Genomic DNA, 20,411 nt, shown 5'->3' on the forward strand with positions numbered 1-20,411 from the left:
CTCTTCCGCTTAGCAAAGGTTGTGGTTCTCTTATTTACCTACAGGTTTAGAGCAATATCCTGTTTGGGGAGGGACATTTCTCATAACACCCCCCCCCCCCCCCAAAAGACAGTTATGCTTATGTTGGTCCAAGCTGGATCAATGTAACTGTGCAAAAATTGCCATACATGGAATTCAGCTTTAGACATTTGCAAAGAGTTAAACTCCTTGCAGGCATATAAGAAAATTAATATATATATTAAATTAAATATAAAAATGTCTTCCTAACTTTTTGCTTTTATTACATGTGTATGTATTCTGATGAGAGAATCGGCTGTGTACGTCTAATTCCATACAAAATTCTGCACAATGTCTGTAGCTCGAAATGAAAATTATTGTTATTATTTTATCGCTAATCATTGCCTGTCACAGTAAAGACTGTTTGCAATTAGGCAAAACAGAGGTAACCACTAGCACAAATCCTTAACGCCGCATTACACAGGGGGTGCTCAGTTCTCTGCTATGGGCACAAGCTAGTTATTTTAATAAAGTGAATTGATGCTTGTTGTCAGCCTATAACTTATTTGCAACCCACTTTCTGACCAGTGGCACAGCAGTCTCTTGTCATTAAGCATATAAACAACAATACAAACGAAACCGAGTCTGAAGTAAAAAAGTAAATCTAATTATGTATATCCAGAAATGATTATCAATTAGTAACAACATTTATTAATTGAAAGCAGATAAATACTGAAATGCATAGGCTTGTGGTGGTACTTGAACTAGATTCACTTTTCCTCTATTTTTTTCTTTATTTCTAGCTCGCATAATGAGCCATCCTTGAAGGTGTAACATCTCTACAGGATTGCCTGAAAACATGCTCATTATGTAGATAATAAAATAGGCGCCGGTAAAAATCTAGCATTAACAACAGCAACCTTTTAAAAAAAGATTTCAGCCATTTTTCATAATATTTAACATAAAAGAAATTGGTCTGCTGCCTGACTTCAAAAAGTGCTTTGGGTATCACAGCTAGCATTTCAGCACTGGTTGTGCCCTATGGCAAAGGTATTCTCATTTTGTTGAGAAGACTGAAAAAGCTTTATTTTAAAAGTTAAGTGTTGGGAAATATCAGTACTGCAGAGCTGCCAGAATATCAGGACTCTTTGAAGAAAACATAAGCAGTGGCCTAATGCTTATTCCTATGACCTGAACGATAACACATCCGTTTACTTATGACACATCAAATAATTAGAGTGGCACTAAACTCTGGTTTAAAAAAAATTCTATTGAAGCGTATATTCTTAACTCAAAAAGTACTTTATATTGCTCTCAGACTCCTCCAAACCTCCAAATTATTATTTTTTTTTTTTTTTTTTTTTTGCTGCTGTGATCCTGTTTGCTGTTGAAGGGTGGTTATTCTCTATGGTCCCACCGTATGTAGGAGCATAGCCACCATCTCCTGATCATTCCCGAGATATTGTGTTTACCTTAAAGTATGTAAAACTTGGCAATGGACATCTCCTATTTGGTTAATTTTGGTCTGGGAAATATACCATTGAAAGTGTTTGGTTATGCCTGTTCCTTAAGTGCTAAAACTCCTCTCATAACTTCCTGTGCTCTTTGCCTGTGCTGCACTGAGTCTCAATTAATGGTATGGACACTCCCTAGATGGAAGCATTAGGGATCCACAGGGCTGTCCTCCAGGTTTCGGTTTGGATCTTGGAGGGCCGTCAGTGGTAATGTGGGTCATAGCAGGGCTGTTTAGGGCCAAGTCTAGGCCCAGATCGGAGCAGGCCCTGCAATATGTCATCATTGGTGGACCAGATGTGTCTCCAATGCCCGCAAAGACAAGGCCCAGCATTCAGGAAGCAGGAGAAGTGTCACTTCAATCTGCAGATGACAGCTATTCTGAAGGGGAATTCACTGCTTTTGACTCCAAAGAGATACTTTCAGAAGTTCAGCTGTCTGTAGGGGTGTCCAAATCTGCGGCAATTGGATCTCTTTGTTCTGAGCAGCCTATTGAGTTCCATACCCATTATGTTTTTTTACATTCTGCATTAGAGAGGTTGGTAGGGGCATCTCAGCAGGGACAGAAGGTGACAAGTTAGAGGTCCCTGTTGTGGGTTCAGGGGGATCTGCCCCTTTTTGTGCACTCCACAAGATCATTTCACCAGAAAGCAGTCTTTGTAGGTGCAGGATATATAGACCATTTTCATTTTATTTTCTTCACTATTTTGAACCAGGGTCTATAACAGCATCATCAAGAGTGGCAGCATGGATACAACAGTTGAGTACAGCTCTGCCTGTCACTAAGGTATGTTTGCCCCCCTGTAACTCAATTGTCAGCTTTGATGGCGCACTGACATACAGCAGTAATCTGATGCTAGCTCAGGGTCAGACAACTAAACCACCACTGGGAGTTGGACAATCCAGAAAAAAGCTAAAGAAGTGTATAGAGACACAGATAAGGTACATTTGGTGGACTCAGCGAAGTCTGAGATATATGTTTGCTTCATGGATCCACTAGGTGCCCATTTCAAACTAAAGAAGAAAGAGAAGATGTGGAAAGGTGGGTATGTGAAGATTTTTTCCTTCCACTCGTTAAAATTAATTTGGACAAGTTAAACTGGAAAAGAGCAAGAAGGAAGATGAGGAGAAACACATACACTATATTACCAAAAGTATTGGGATGCCTGCCTTTACACGCACATGAACTTTAATGGCATCCCAGTCTTAGTCCATAGGGTACAATATTGAGTCGGCCCACCCTTTGAAGCCATGACAGCTTAAACTCTTCTGGGAAGGCTGTCCACAAGGTTTAGGAGTGTGTTTATGGGAATGTTTGACCATTCTTCCTGAAGCGCATTTGTGAGGTCAGGCACTGATGTTGGAACGAGAAGACCTGGCTCGCAGTCTCTGCTCTAATTCACCCCAAAAGTTTTCTATCAGGTTGAGGTCAGGACTCTGTGCAGTACAGTCAAGTTCCTCCACCCCAAACTCGCACAGTCATGTCTTAATGGACCTTGCTTTGTGCACTGGTCCAAATCATTTGGTGGAGGGGGGCTTATGTTGTGGGGTGGTTTTTCAGAGGTTGGGATGGCCCCTTAGTTTCAGTGAAGGGAATTCTTAAGGCATCAGTATACCAAGACATTTTGGCCAATTTCATGCTCCCAACTTTGTGGGAACAGTTTGGGGATGACCCCTTCCTATTCCAACATGACTGGCCTCAGTGCACAAAGTAAGGTCCATGAAGACATGGATGAGAAAGTTATGGGTGGAGGAACAGGACTGGCCTGATTTCAACTCGATAGAAAACCTTTGGGATGAATCAAAATGCAGACTGCGAGTCAGGCCTTCTTGTCCACATCAGTGCCTGACCTCACAAATTCACTTCTGGAAGAATGGTCAAACATTCCCATAAACACACTCCTAAACTTTTTGGACAGCCTTCCCAGAGAAGTTGAAGCTGTTAAAGCTGCAAAGGGTGGACCAACTCAATATTGAACAACAATAGAACAATAGCTGCTGAGGTGAAAGCAATAAGTGCCTTGGAGTTGGGTGCACGTCCAGTCCGCAGTCTGAGCAACACTAAGCACAAGAAAAATGTTGACCGCACTCCGGCAATAGAAGGCAATCAAAGGACTTTATTGAATAAAATTATCCAATGTAACAGACAACATGGACATAACAGGCAACAAGAAACGGTTGACCCGTTTCATGAATAAATTTACTTAGTCATAACCTCCACTAAGCTAATTTATTAGTAAAACGCATCAACCTTTCCTTGTGCTTCCTTTTGCTTATTGTAACTCAATATTGAACTCTACGGACTAAGACTGGGTACTATTAAAGTTCATGTGCATGTAAGGGCAGGCGTCCCAATACTTTCTGTTTCTCTTCTGTTATTTAGATGCCATTAGTTAAACTCATCTGGTTTATGGCAGGAGGGCCTGGCTTTGCTACAACAAGCAATTTCATTAGAAGAAAACCATCAGGCATGGCCTTGTTGAGACCACAAACACATTAGCCTGTGGATGAAGCTGATGCACTCAGCTCAGGCAAGTATCTGACTTTTTCAGGGGACAACCAGCAGTGTCCCTACTGCGGGACATCTGGCCTGACAAGAAATGGGGTACACAAGTTCATTGATGGCTTAATTTAAACATGAGTGTTCCAGGTTCAGTGTTTCAAGCAATAAAAAAGGATGTGTCATCAGTCCTTCTGGAAAAAGGGAGGACACCTGTGAAGGAGCAACGGATGTGTTCTTTTCTAAATAGTTGTACGAATCCAGTGTTTGCATCCTCTGCACCAGCCTTTTGCAACCTTATTGGTTGTTGGGAAACCCCTGAAAACAAAAACTCTGATCTAATGCTCACAGGGAATTGGTGTGATCAATGAGCTGCAGATATACTAATTAAAAAAGAATAAATACTGTAGTAACATTCATACTAACAAAGACAGTGCATTGATGCTCAGCAGATACACTAGGAGCACTATCTGCTCATCAGAATCACTAGGTGGTTTATATATAGAAAAATTTGTCTACGAAGATAGGAACATGAGGCCCATTCACTTGGAAACTAGAGACTGCTTATTGCTATTGAGATCCCCTCACATTCTACCTCAAATGTTTAAGGTCAGTTCAGCACTTAAGTGACACAAGTTGGGCCGTTTTTGGACCGTATGTGAAGGGTTTCAAAGCCAAAGGTATATACTTTATATTGAAGTGCGACTTACAGTATATCAGGACCTTTCTCAATTGTTTTGAAGAGTGTATGGTCATAGGACTTCCATACTAATATTGTTGTTATTATTTTTACCTAGACCATATGTACCACTGATATGAAGTACTGTATTTTCTGGCGTATTAGACTACTTTTGAACCTCAAAAAAATCCCCCAAAAATGGGAGGTCGTCTTATACGCCGAGTATAATATCTCCAAGGTAACCTAAGTATAAGTATTACCGGTAGATCATGTAATAGGGGGGTCGTCTTATTATACGCCCAGTCGTCTTATACGCCGGAAAATACGGTATATATAGGGCATTATTTTTCGCCTTGCACCCTCTGGGTGTATATATCGGGACCCTATGAACTGCTCTCCTGTTTGGGTGGCTGCCACTTCCATACCATCTAATACCATTCATGCTCCTATCTGCGCCTAATGATGTAAGACTTTGATTTACGTATACCCTCTTTGGGGTTGACTTTGTTTGATATTACACTCATTGGAAAGTTGTGACTATTATATGTAAATGTGTATGTTTATTACTTATAAATGAAAAGTTATCACTTATTTTCTTTTGTATTACAGCAACCATTCCTCAAAACACCCAATGTACCCCTGAGGAAGAATGCAATGCGAAACACATCAGGATAAAGCACCAAACAACCCTCCTGGTTTACTTCTACTGGGTAAAATATAGCGTTATGCTTTCGATCTCTCTACTGCATAGAGAATTTCTAGAATATTATATAGCTTAGGACAGGAAGGGTGGTGCTTTACTATCATGGGGCTGGTGTCTATTAATATGGTTTGCTGAGCTTCTGTTTTAGGGTGATTTCTCAACCCACATCCTTTTTAATAAAATATGTAATACATTTGATTTTTTACAAATATGATCTTTTTGGGTTGTTTACTGGTAGAAGGTTCCAACACCTCTAAAGTTCCACTCTTTCCATTTGAACATTTTTTGTTTACGAAAGTCTCATAGCTTGTGCAAAAGTAACAATTAATACATGTGGGTGGGGCTTGAGGCGTCCTAGTGGGGAATGTGCCCCCTCATGCCTGAATCACAGGCAAGGAGCAGCTTCCATCTGAAATAGACATTATGACAGTTTTTTCCAACTCAGAAGCTGGCAGAACTTGCACAGTTAAATCTTTGTAATCTGTGGTTGAACGTCTTTACACTGTTGACTAGGGATGATCGAACTTTTTAAAAGTTTGGTTCGACCAGAACACCCAAACTTCCCGAAAGTTCGGGTCCGGATTCCAGAACCCCATTGAAATCAATGGGACCCGAACTTCGGTAATCAAAAAACACAATTTTGAAGCCCTAAAACCCAATAAATGCCCCTAAAAAATGCCTAGGGTTCTGGGTCATGCCCAAGGGACTATTAATCACACAAAAAAAAGTTCTTAAAAATCGTCGTTTTTGATAGAGAGCCAATTATTGAAAAAAATTATTACAGCAAAAAAAAAAATGAGATTTCTTTGGATTTAGTGTCTGGGGGGTCTAAAAAGTGTACCTGTGAAGTTTCAGCTCTGTAGCATGTCCAGAACCAGAAAAAAAAAGATTGTTTGTCTTAGAGTTGCAGTAGAGCAGGGATATGGCTCCGCTATTTTCACACCTGGCTGTTTTTGTTGCAGGCGTTTATTGGGCTTTTTTGTGGACATCTTTGGAGGCAGGCATGATATCTGAACTTCTGTGCAGGGGTATATATACACACACACAAATATGTATATATACACATACACACATATAGGTGTGAAAGTAGCAGAACCCTATGCCTGCGCTAATGAAATTATTTGCAGGCATAGGGCTCCACTCCTATCACACCTATATGTGTGTATGTGTATAAATACATATATGTGTGTGTGTATATATACCCCTATATAGAAGTTCAGATGTTATGCCTGCCTCCAAAAACGCCTAAAAAATGCCCAAAAAAACGCCTGCAACAACACACCTGGGCGTTTTTGTTGCAGGCGTTTTTTTGGGCATTTTTGGGCGTCTTTGGAGGCAGGCATAACATCTGAACTTCTGTATAGGGGTATATATACACACACACACACATATATGTATATATACACATACACACATATAGGTGTGATAGGAGCGGAGCCCTATGCCTGCAAATAATTTCATTAGCGCAGGCATAGGGTTTTGCTACTTTTAAGTATGATATAATCTTCCTTTGTTCGAAGTGGTGGGAGAGTCGGGATTAAGACAAGGCAAAAAAAAAGATTCAAACACGCCCTCACTTTCTGTTGTTAAAGAAACCTGTCCATAAAGTTCCTTGCAATAGAAGGGGCGTTATATTACCCTCTACAGTGGCTGAATACCCTTCTTCTGTTCCAAAGCTGTAGCCTGCATCACTTGAAGTGCTATAGTTCCATCATCCAACCTCTGTGCCGTTACAGAACCTGGAAACATTAATTGATGAATATTGTGATGATGGTTGCAGCTCTGAAAAGAGGTATTAGAAATGGGTTGAGATGAGTATAATACCATTTTTATTGCAAGAATTTTTATCTAGGATTTTTTTTGCTATCACCCTTTTGCCTATGCAGTATGTTAGAGGTGCCAGAATCACAGATGTGGCAATTTATTTGGCAGTTCACATATGTGTATTTCACCTGTGTATCCAGCCTTTTGCCTGGCGCTCAGCTTATATGCAGAGAACAAGACTATTGTGCATGTTCCATTACACAATGGTTAACACAGGAACTCAAGTGCTGCATAAGAGCTCCAAGGTGCATTTGTTATCACAGATGAACAGCAAAAGTATATTGTGATCTAAATATTGTATATACTTATAGTATAAATGCTTATTGAAGGATGCCATTAAATGAATGTTAGAATACTGGCTGTCAATGCCAAATAAAAGATAACCTTTAATAAATAGCTCTAGATACCAAAGAGTTAGCCACACAAGTCACCTAAAGCACACTGACTGAAGGAAAAAAAAAAAAAAAAAAAGAAACTGCCTAGTTTTCATATGAAAGGCATGTGGAATTTTTTTTCCCAGTGCATTAATAATAACTGAATTGAAAAGTAAAGGTTTGAGAGGGGAGGAGAGCAGACATTGCTGTTTCCCTAAGCCTCAACAGCTCTCTTTGGCCAGCCACTCCAACCTGCCTGTGATTGATAGCTGGCCTTTTGTTTAGCCTGCACACACACTTTCCCTCCATTTGCTTTCTCTCATAGAAAATAGGACTTTTCTTTCACCTCTCATGCCTGCAAAGAACACATTCTCATGGGGTGGGAGGTGGAGAGGACAGAGAATTGAAGCTTCATTCCAAAGCACTTTAGAAATGTTTTTGTTTTCTGCATGGAAGGGCTTTGTGTTGCTTTCACCTCACTTCCCTCGCGTGTCTGAACTAAAGAATGTTATAAGGCCTGTTATAAGGTAGCAGAGATAAAGTAAAGGGAGATGGGCCCACTGAGAATTTGACAGAAAACGTAGAAAGCTGAGAAAATAAAACAATGTGTATATTACCTTGAAACTTCAGACTCAGAATCAGGAATGCCACCCATCATACGCCTCATAGTCATAATATTTTGACCGAGACAAAAGTGAGTACACCTCTTAAATTTTTGTAAATATTTTATTATATTTTTTCATGACAACACTGAAGAAATTACACTTTGCTACAATGTAAAGCAGTGAGTGTACAGCTTGTATAACCGTGTAAAATTGAGGTCCCCTCAAAATAACTCAACACACAGCCATTAATGTCTAAACCACTGGCAACAAAAGTGAGTACACCCTAAGTGACAATGTCCAAATTGGGCCCAATTAGCCATTTTCCCTCCCCGATGTCATGTGACTTGTTAGTGTTACAAGGTCTCATGTGTGAATGGAGGTGTATTAAAATTGGTGTTGTCGCTCTCACTCTCTTATACTGGTCACTGGAAGTTCAACATGGCACCTCATGGCAAAGAACTCTCTGAGGATCTGAAAAGGCTATAAGGAGTTTGCCAAGACCCTGAAATTGAGCATGGTGTCTAAGACCATACAGCGGTTTCACAGGACAGGCTCCACTCAGAACAGGCCTCGCCATGGTCGACAAAAGAAGTTGAGTGCACATAGGTTGTCTTTGGGAAATAGACGTATGAGTGCTGCCAGCATTGCTGCAGAGGTTGAAGGGGTGGGGGGTTCAGCCTGGCAGTGCTTAGATCATACACCGTACACTGCATCAAATTGGTCTGCACGGCTGTCATCCCAGAAGGAAGACTCTTCTAAAGATGATGCACAAGAAAGCTCACAAACAGTTTGCTGAAGACAAGCAGACTAAGGACATGGATTACTGGAGCCATGTCCTGTGGTCTGATGAGACCAAAATAAACTTATTTGGTTCAGATGGTGTCAAGCATGTGTGGCAGCAACCAGGTGAGGAGGAGTACAAAGACAAGTGTGTCTTGCCTGCAGTCAAGCATGGTGGTGGGTGTGTCATGGTCTGGGGCTGCATGAATGCTGCCGGCACTGAGGAGCTACAGTTCATTGAGGGAACCATGAATGCCCACATGCACTGGCTGCAGGACAGTATTCTAACATGATAATGACCCCAAACACACCTCCAAGACGACCACTGCCTTGCTAAAGTAGCTGAGGGTAAAGGTGATGGACTGGCCAAGCATGTCTCCAGACCCTGAACCCTATTGACCATCTGTGGGGCATCCCTCGAACAGAAGGTGGAGGAGCGCAAGGTCTCTAACATCAACCAGCTCCATGATGTCGTCAGGGAGGAGTGGAAGAGGACTCCAATGGCAACCCGTGAAGCTCTGATGAACTCCATACCCAAGAGGGTTAAAGCAGTGCTGGAAAATAATGGTGGCCACAAAAATATTGACACTTTGGGCCCAATTTGGACATTGTCACTTAGGGATGTACTCACTTTTGTTGCCAGTGGTTTAGACATTAATGGCTGTATGTTGAGTTATTTTGAGGGGACAGTAAATTTACACTGTTATACAAGGTGTACACTCACTACTTTACATGGTAGCAAAGTGTCATTTCTTCGGTGTTGTCACATGAAAAGATCAAATAAAATATTTACAAAAATGTGAGGTGTGTACTCACTTTTGTGAGAGACTGTAAAAAGAGTACAGAAGGATAACAGGGTTATATTGAAACCTATCAGTAATTTAGTAATGCAATAACTTAAAGCAAGCATATCAATGGAATCAAATTCAACAAACAGTATCATGGTAACAAATCAGGCAAACTGCAGGGGGTAGGCTTTTTAAAGTTACGTTTACCCCTAATTGCTACAATTAGCACATTGCATTCAACCTAAACTGTGAGCACAACCTTTCCTCCCTCTAGCAAAGAAAATAGTTTTGAAAATGGTCAATGGTAGGTGTGTCAAACTCAACTTCATCATCAGCATTATGGTTGCCCTCAGGACCAGTTGTATCTGTAAGCCTACATAAATGTATGCAGGGCTTTTTTTTCGCAGAGAATAGGTTCAGGAACTCAACTACGCTCCCCACCAAATAGCATTAAATGGTGGGTATGGCCAAATTGCACTAACAGTGCGAGTATCTTATACGGTATGTGTGGAGTGCAATATGTGTGGAGTCTAGGAATGCTGTATGCATAGAGTGCAAAGTTCAGGGGTGCACTATGTATAGAGTGCAGTTTCTGGGGTGCCCTATGCATGGAGTGCAGTTTAAGGGGTGCCCAATGCACAGAGTTACATACCGAAGAGCAGAACTCAGGGGTGGACTGTTTAGGGGTGTGCAGGGTTCAACTCTTTTTCAGAGGCCGTTCATATCTCACTTTCACCCCTCCTCCGCTCTGACCTCTGAACCACTCTCCCCCATCCTGTCCCTCCGCACACACCTCCTTCTACAGCCCTTACCCCCCCTCCTCCCCAAAGCATCTTACCTTTTCAAAAAATACCTGGCCCAGCTCTACTACCTCTACACAGTGTAGACAGTTCTGCCTTTCTTTCTCATTTGCAGTGAGATCATTGGTTGGCATTGATGCACTTGGGCACAGATGGGGATCACAGTGCTGTCTACCATGTGATTGATGCCCCATCTCACCTATGACCACACTGCACCTTCATCTTCCTTGTCCCGACATGAGTGCAGGGCAGGCCGGGATCAATGAGAGCCACTAAGACAAATGCTGTCCTTGTAAACACAGAAGGTTTCTGGTGACAAGTGACAGTGGTAAGCAGGGAGCCGAGAGCAAGAGCTGGAGGTGACAGAATGGAGCGCTGCCAATTTCCGGCCCTGGGTACGAGGGCCACATGAAATGGCTTGGCAGGCCAGATTCAGGCCCTTGTGTTTAAAACATGTGGTCTATGGTATAAATTAAAAAAATGATTCCTCACCCATGAGTATTATTTTGGAAAAAGGTAATGTGACATAGGGAAAGGGGAAGTCATCGAGGGGCGATATATTTCCCCTCGCTTTCTGTCCTATATACAGGACTAACGGAACCCGGACCAGGTTTTCAAGGGGACTTTGGTTCTGAGAAGTCTAGCTCGGGTTTTGTGTCTCTCACCTGGATTGGTAATTGGGTATTTGGCCGTCCAGGTGAGATAAAAGGGGAAAGGTTGGAGCATAATGTTGCTCTACCATGGGACTCAGACAACATTGCTGAGAGAGCTACAGACTGAATACTTTGTGAGAGAAAAAGGTTTGCAGTACTTTTTGTTTTGTGAGGTGGATGGGAGAAGCCCACCACCTGTTTAGATAGGGATATCCGTGTTTTTAGTTAGAGCCAGACGGCAAGGACTTATTTTCTGTTGTGTTTTGTTTGTTTGCAACCTTTTAAAAAATAAAAGTGCTGTCTACAAAACAGCTTAAGGGCTCTTTCACACGGGCGATCCGTTCAGATCCGCCTGCCAGTTTTTTAGGCGGATCTGATCGGATCCTCCATGCAGCTCTATGGGTCCGCTGACACCCGCTGCCATCCGTATCCGATCCTGTCCGTGAAGTCTGGACGGATGGAAACCCTATTTTTCCATCCAATCGGATTGGATCGGATGAGAGTGGACAGGCAGTCCGCTCTCATCCGATCCCCCATAGAGGGCAGCGGAGGCTGAGACACCTCCCTCTCCGCTCTGCAAGCGGAGACAGAGCTGTCATCCGCCGGCTCAGCGGGGATCGCGGATCTATCCCCGCTGAGCAACACGGATCCGCCTACGGAGGCGGACCGTGTGAAAGAGGCCTAAAAGGAACTTTGCTGCCAAACATGCCTTTTTCCCAGTAAAGGTGATCCCCACTCGAGCTGTTCTCCCACACTAATTACATATCTAGAGTGGAATAAAGAGTAACTCCACTTTTATGGGGAAAAAAAATAGCAAATAAAAAAAAAATAATATACACATGCAATACAAGTCATATTGTAATTGAATGTTATTAAAAAATGACCTTTCCTTTTCAATCTGCAGCCGCTATTACTTTCTGTAAAATGCAATGCAATATGGCTACCTGAAGGCGTTCTGTACACAGAATGTGCACTGACCCCACCCCAGAAACATCGCTTTATACTTGCGTGACTGGCTCATTGATTTTCCCAGAAGTCTACACTAAGATGCAAGTCAGATTTCAGGCATCCCCTGCAACAAAAATGTCATTTTTGGTGAGATACTCCCAATAGGAAATCACATCTAAAGGGATGCAGGCCCAGCAGCTTTCCTCATTAGAGCCCTGCAGGTGCAGCAGCTGATTGATAATTATGAAACTACTCCCATTAGATTCACTTTCCCACATGGACACAGAAAAACACACAGGGATTTCTTCAGAATAACAAAAGGTAGGAATCTGCAACAAAGTCTGTTAAAATTCTTGCAATGCACATAGATTACCCAGAGGTAATGGCATGGGGCAAAGAAGAGGCTACAGTCACCACATTAAATGGGTAAGTAGATCTCCAGACTCTGTCCATTGGCACAGATCCTGCAGATAGGACAACATACTGAACATTACTTCTCTGATGTGACTATTACTTCCACTGCTAAAACTTTAGCAGTGGAAGTAATTGGGAGCCAATGGAATTCAAAGGGAGCCAACTCCCTTTAACAGAACAGCAAACCAACTGCAGCTAAAATGGTATTCCGTTACTACAACTTTACATTAAAGCTGGCCATACCTGGATCGAAAAAATTCATCTGTTCGGCATTGATCAGAAAAATTCTGATTCATGTGTGGCCACTGTGGTTAAAGAACAGAAGTCGATCTACCAATTGACTACTGTTAAACCACCCTGTCTGTATTTTTTCACTTGATTTCCACCACAAGCAGTAACCTGCAACACTGATCTGTGTATTCTGATGGTGGGGAAATCTCCCTGCTGTCAGAATACAATGACATCTACATTGAATGTGGGGATAGGTCAATAGGGTCAAATTTTTCCATTTAACCTACTGGTTAAATGAGAAAAACTGTCCTATGTATGGCCAGATTAAAGAATGTCACTCAAACTGATGTTCTCACATTGGAGTACTCTTGATTAAGGGTCGGTTCACACTGGTCCGCCATTCGACTTCCAGAGCACAAGTCGTCTGACATGTGAAATTCAATGGTCCCCTATGAGAGCTGTCTTAACTGGTCTCACTTGTGACGGTTCAACTTTGAAAATGCTTCCTGTGCTTCCTGCACTACTTTGGTCCGACTTGGGCACGATTTCAGCCCATTGATTTGAATAGAGGTCGGGATCATTATCTTAACTGACCCGACTTGTGGCATGCAACTTGTGCTTTGAGGATTTTGAGAGGGAACCCCATGCCAAAATTGAAAAAAAAAAAATCGGTGTGGGGTCACTCCCACAATCCATACTAGACCCTTATTAGAGCACACAGCCTGGAAAGGTAGGGGCGAGCCCCTCCTGCACCATACCAGGCCACATGCCCTCAACATGGGGAGGGTGGGTGCTTTGGGGCAGGGGGGGCTCTGCACCCCTCACCCTAAAGCACCTTGTCCCCATGTTGATAGGGACAAGGGCCTATTCCCGACAACCCTGGGCTGTGGTTGTGGAGGTCTGAGGGCAGGGGAATTATCGCAATTTGGAAGCTCACTTTAGCAGGGGGACCCCCAGATCCTCCCCCTATGTGAATGAGTATGGGGAACATTGTACCCCTACCCATTTACCCACAAAAAGAAGTCTCCTTCCTTTAGTGATGTCTTCTTCCTCCAGTCTTCTCCCCCCCCCCGCAGTCTTCTCCCTCCGGTTATGTCTTCTACCTTCGGCGATTTTTTTTCTTCTTCTTTTTCTTCTTCTTCCTCCGTCACTGCCACCAACACACTCAAAATAAAAAAAACGATGCTGCTTCGACGGTGGCTCCCGTGGTTATGTCAATTATGGTGTCGGACAGTTCTTATATAGCCCCCAAATTACCCCTTTTTGTAAAGAGGACAGTCCAAGGTATTTAGTAAGAGGCATAAAGTGGCATAAAGTCAGTTTTTTGAAGTTGCAATTTTTTGCCCACAGTAGTTTGGGTATTGAAGATTTTTTATTTTTTTTTTCCACAAAATTGTCATATTAGCAAATTATTACTTACACATGGCATAGATAAACTTACAATTACACCCTAAAATATATTTTGCTATTCCTCCTGAGTATGGTGATACCACATGTGTAAGACTTTTCCACAGCCTGGCCACATACAGAGGCCCAACATCCAAGTAGCACCGTCAGGCGTTCTAAAGACATAAATTAAACATTTCATTTCCTGAGTACCTATCACATTTTTGAAGGCCCTGGAGCACCAGGACAATTGAATTGCCCACAAAATGGCCCCATTTTGGAAAGCAAACACCCCAATGTATATTCTAGGAGGCATAATGAGTCTTTTGAACAAGTAATTTTTTCCACAAGTTTTTGGAAAATGTGGAAAGAAAATGAAAACCTATTTTTTTTTACACTAAGTTGTAAATTTATAGATCTTTCTAACACATAGCATGTACATAGCAAAAATTACACCCCAAAACACATTATGCTACTCGTCCTGAGTGTGGCAATACCCCATGTGTGACACTTTTCCACAGCCTGGCCACATACAGAGGCCCAACATCCAAGTAGCACCTTCAGGTGTTCTAGGAGCATAAATTACACATTTGATTTTCTGAGTACCTATCACATTTTGAAGACTCTGTGACATATGTTGATCGCTGGGATCTGGCAGATGTTCACTGGGACAGATGTGGCAGATCACGAACAGATGTGGCAGATCATGGACAGATGTGGCAGATTATCATGGACAGATACGCCAGATGATCACTAGCAGATGTGGCAGATAATGTGTGCCGGATGTACGCCAGATGATCACGGACAGATGTGGCAGATGATCACAGACAGATGTGGCAGATGATCACGTACAGATGTGGCAGATTGTCATGGACAGATGCGCCAGATGATCATGGACAGATGTGGCAAATGATCACGGACAGATGTGGCAAATGATCATGGACAGATGTGGCAAATGATCACGGACAGATGTTCACTTTAACAGATTATTGTACTGGGACAGATGTGTGACGGGTGTTTTTAATGTGTTGGGGACACTGTGTGCTGGGGACACTGTATTGGTGTGTTGGGGACACTAGCAGGGTAATCAGTGAGTAAAGAGCAGTAAAACAGCTCTATACTCACTAATCGTTGCCTGCCAGCACTGATTCGTTCTCCTTCTCCTCACTATGTGAGGAGAAGAAGAGCCGATCGCTGTGACAATGGCTCTATTGACATCACATGATGGCTGTGATTGGACACCACTGTCATGTGATCAGGAAGGCCAATCACAGGGCCCTCCTGAGAAACGGTATTGCGCTGTGTCCAGGGAAGCCAGGCACACCGAGATCGTGCAGCTGCGTGTGCACACGGCTGCGCGATCTCCCTCCTTCTGAAGGATGTTTCTGAATGTTCACTCAGAATGGGGGAGCTCCCACCCGACCGGGTGGGAGAAGGTTAAACTGATCAAAGCTCTATTTTTCTTCTGTTAAAAAAACGGATCGGACGAAAAACAGATGTAAACTGACAAATGGTCAGTTTTTCATCTGTTTTTGCATTGGTGGTGAATGTAAAATGAACTGATGAAAAACTGATAACTACTGATGAAAAACGAATGAATACTTTATCCATTTTGATGTGACTGAACTGATGAAATGAACGGTCCGCATGTGTGAAAGGGGCCTTAGATTTACAAACACCACATAATATGAGGTCGAACCTAAACACTTTCAATTTGTATACAATCAGGTAGGCCCTTGCACTACATAGTTGAAGGTAAATCTAAAGGGAATTGAACTAGAAAAATGTATATTGTATGGCCAGCTTAAAAGGAATCTGGTATGAGAAAAGTATGTGAGCTGCCACTGCAGGCCTCTCAAAAATGCCAAATGACTGTCTGTATCTGACCTGTATATTTCAGTCACAGACCTGAAATATGCATGCAGTAGAGTGTCAGAACTAGTTATTTCTATACTTGCTCCAGGTCATCAACTCAAACAGCACGTTTAGCAAAGGTTGCCTCACTTAAAGTGTTTGTTACCTCAACACTTCATATTCCTAATATGTGCCTGCTGTACCATGTACTTGTATGATACATTCTCCTGTTCTCTATGTATTGCTTCCTTTGTGTGAAATCCCTGGTGTTACTGCCAGTTCCTCTGCTTTTCTATTAAAAACTGACCACACTAAGCAGAAGAATACACCATGGTCATTTCTCTAGCTGTGCTGGGAACTCAGTGTACTCTCCTCCAATGATCAGACTTGACCTGACACACCTCCGCTGCACAGCCATTCACTGGGAAATTTGAGGTGCTGCAGGGACATGCGGTGAGGTTAGTGGCTGGTGAGGCACTGGCTAGTATCAGAGTTAGATACGCAAAGGTTACATATTCACAAGTTACGTATTCGATTCTCAATATGTAGGCAAATTCTGTTCTACTAGTTATACTCATTTAACAAAAATATGCAGATATACTTCGGCATGGCTGTGCGAACCGCCGTACCTGTACAGCTGTTTGCAGAAGCGCTCCTGGGGGCGCGCCCCCGCCCCCATTAGGAAGTGGGAAAGCTGATCCACATTCCACTGGGCCGGGGGCTGCGATTGCCGTCAGGCACCCACGATCACTCCCCGCTGAAAGAGAACAACGGTCTACTATTGTAAACACAGCAGACCGCTGTTCTCTCTGGAATGAACACAGAGCTCCTGTGTTCCTCCTATTTAGGATCACAGGTCTCTGTGTTGATTTCACAAGTTCCTCCCCCATCCAGTTAGAAAACTCTCCCCTAGGCTCACACTTAACCCTTTGATCACCCCTGGGTTTACCCCTTCTCTGCCAGTGTCATTGTTACAGTAACAGTGCATATTTTTAGTACTGATTACTGTAGTAATGTCACTGGTCCCCCCCCCCCCCCCAAAAGTGTCAAAAATGTCAGTTAGGGGTCCGATCTGTCCACCGCAATGTTGAAGTCCCGCTAAAAATCGCCGCCATTACTAGTAAAAAAATTTAAAAAAAATAAAAATGACATAAATCTTTCCCCTATTTTGTAGACGCGGTAACTTTTGTGCAAACCAATCAACATACGCTTATTGGGATTTTTTTTTTACCAAAAATATGTACCAGAATACAAATTGGCCTAAAAGAATGAGAAAATTAGATTTTTTTTTTGGGGGGGGGGGGGGATGTTATATAGCAGAAAGCTATATATAGCAGAAAGTTATATAGCAGAAAGCTTTTTTTTTTCAGAATTGACGCACTTTTTTTGTTTATAGCACAAAAAATAAAAATCTCACAGGTGATCAAATACTACCAAAAGAAAACTCTATTTATGGGAAAAAAAGGATATAATACTATTAGGGTACAGTGTCGCACAACTGCGCAATTGTCAGTTAAAGTAACACAGTGCTAAATCACAAAAAATGGTCTGGTCATTTAGGGGGGAAATCTTCCGGTCCAGAAGTGGTTAAGATGTTTTTCAGTCACACTTTTTGTTAATGCTGGAAACAATAATACTTGCAAAGATGACAATAAAGATTGTAGAAACAAATAAAACATGTCCATTATTTTCTGAAGCCAGAAATATAACAATAATATTCAATAATAAACAAGTAAACAATAAAGGGTTATTTACTAAAAGGTGAAATGCAGGAGACATTAAGCGCCGGTTCACATACACGCGACGCTACTTCCCAGGGCGACCTCCGAGATCGCGGTGCGAGCAGCGCTCCGCGACCTCGGAGCGGCCGCCACGGACTTCATAACATTGAAGTCTATGGCGGTCGCCTCCGGGTCGCCCCAAAGAAGCTCCGGACCCTTTTTCTAAGTCGGAGCGACTTGTGTCGCTCCTATTAGAACGGGTCCGCAGCTTCCCTATGGGAGGCGACCTGCGGCGACCTGTGAGGCGACCAGGTCGCCATAGTGTGAACGGGGGCTAAAACAAACGGTAAAATAGTGAAACAGTCCAACTAAAATAATATAAATAATGTTTGGGTGTTCTGAGTAATTGATGATTTTTAGTTGAAGGAGACAAAGTTTCAGAATTGGCCATGGTGACAAGTGGTTAATAACCATAAGTAAGTAATATACAAATAATTATTATATATTGTTTTTAAGGTAATTTACTATGTTTTCAATAACTGTACTCAAGCAGATGGCTTAACAAACAAATTAGGCTCCTTTCACACGGCCGCTCCGTGTGAAAGGTCCGCTGCGGGACTTTTTTTTTTTCCACGGAGCGGATGACATTTCTGTCATCCGCTCCGTGTGCCCGCATATCATCCCATCCGTTTGCGGATGATATGCGGACCTAATGTAAGTATATGGCACTGCGGATGTCAGCGGATGACACCGCTGACATCCGATTTTCCTTCCTTTCCGTTTTTTTCACGGATGGAAAAATGGGGTTCTGTTCCGTTCCAAAAAACGGAACAGAACTGAAAGGAGGAAAATCGGATGTCAGCGGATGGTATTCCGCTGACATCCGCAGTGCCATTCACTTACATTGATGTCCGCAAATCATCCGCAAAAAAATAGGATGATTTGCGGACACACGGAAAGCAGCGGAGCGGCCGTGTGAAAGGACCCTTACTGAAGTTTGAAGTGATAACGTCAAATCAGTAATTTCACAGTAAATAAATAAATAATAAATTATTATATTATAACATATAGCATAATAATATATTATTTTGCTTGATTAAAAAAATACCTTTTCAGCAGCAGCAGATTCTCCCTCTTAACTGTGTAAGAAAATCATGGGATTATCGGTAAACCTTATACCCATAAACCCATGTTTTTTCCTTGTAGTTAAGAGGGCTGGGCTGGAAGGGAGCATTTGTCTTTTAGACACCTTCTATGACACTGCAGTGAGAGGAGAGCCTCCAATGCAGCATTTTTTTTTGGACAGCTTGGACCAATGGTGGTTTACCATTCGTCCAAAGCTCCAAGCTGTCCACTGAACTCAGTGCCTCATCCTCTCAGTCTGCTGCAAGCAGCGTGTGCCAGCTTGTATTTAAACTGGCCATGCTGTATGTAGCTTCTGACAGGCTGTGCAAGGAGCCCCGTACCTCGGGAACCATAGGTGCTAGTAGCCCCAGTGGTGGGGCAGACTTCTGCTACCTAATCCCAAAATTTGGGGTCTCTGTGACCCCAGGCCACTGAGCTACGACCCTCAAAGCTCAATCGTGTTTTTTTTTTTCATGTTCATTGCAGGTGAGGCTGCGCCTCACCAGCCTTCCCTGACTGCACGTCCCTGGTGTGCTGCTGCTTCTCCTCCTCCCAGCTCTTATGCAGCTGAGAACGTGGGGAATGTGATCACTTATAAAAAATGTAAAACAGTTGTTTATAATGTTATCTATCTATGCAAAAATGTTTTGCCTTTCATTTCTATTTTAACCACTTTACCACTAGAGCATTTTGCTGTCTTACGTCTGGGCCACTTTTTGCGATTCGGGGCTGTGCGACTTTAATTGACAATTGCGCGGTTGCGCGATGCTGTACCCAAACTAAATTTACGTCCTTTTTTTCCCACAAAGAGAGCTTTCTTTTGGTGGTATTTGATCACCTATGCGATTTTTACTTTTTGCGCTATAAACAAAAAAAGAGCGTTTATTTTGAAAAAATATCAATATTTTTAACATTTTTTTATATGAAATTCCCCCCCAAAAAAATTTAAAAATCAAATTTTTTTTAAATTTTTGGCCAATTTGTTTTCTGCTACCTATGTTTGGTAAAAAAAAAATCACAATAAGCGTATTTTGATTGGTTTGCGCAAAAGTTATTGCGTTTACTAACAAAGGGAAAGATTTGTCATTTTTGGTGTTTTTTTTTTTAACGCGTAATGGCGGCGATCTGCGATTTTTTTTGCGGGACTGAGACATTGCAGCGGACAGATCGGACCCTTGACTGACATTTTTGACACTTTTGGAGGTACCAGTGACATTACTGCAGTAATCAGTGCTATATATATGCACTGTTACTGTAAAAATGACACTGGCAGGGAAGGGGTTATGCTGAACCCTGCAATCTGACCCTGCCTGTCACTTGGGAGATCCGCCCGCTTGTGTTTACACAGGCGGGTGGATCTCCACACTAGATCCCCGACGATCGCTGCTCCTCCCCTGGTCCGACTCCCACTTTGACTGAAAACAGCGGGAGCGAGCCTCCGGCGGCACGAGCGCGCCGCCGAGAAGGGGGAGTGTCTGACGACGTAGGTCTAAGTCGTCAGACCTACAAGAGCCACT

The sequence above is a fragment of the Pelophylax lessonae genome (genome assembly GCF_965119305.1).
Source record: "Pelophylax lessonae genome assembly, chromosome: 2".
NCBI classification, from domain to species: domain Eukaryota; kingdom Metazoa; phylum Chordata; class Amphibia; order Anura; family Ranidae; genus Pelophylax; species Pelophylax lessonae.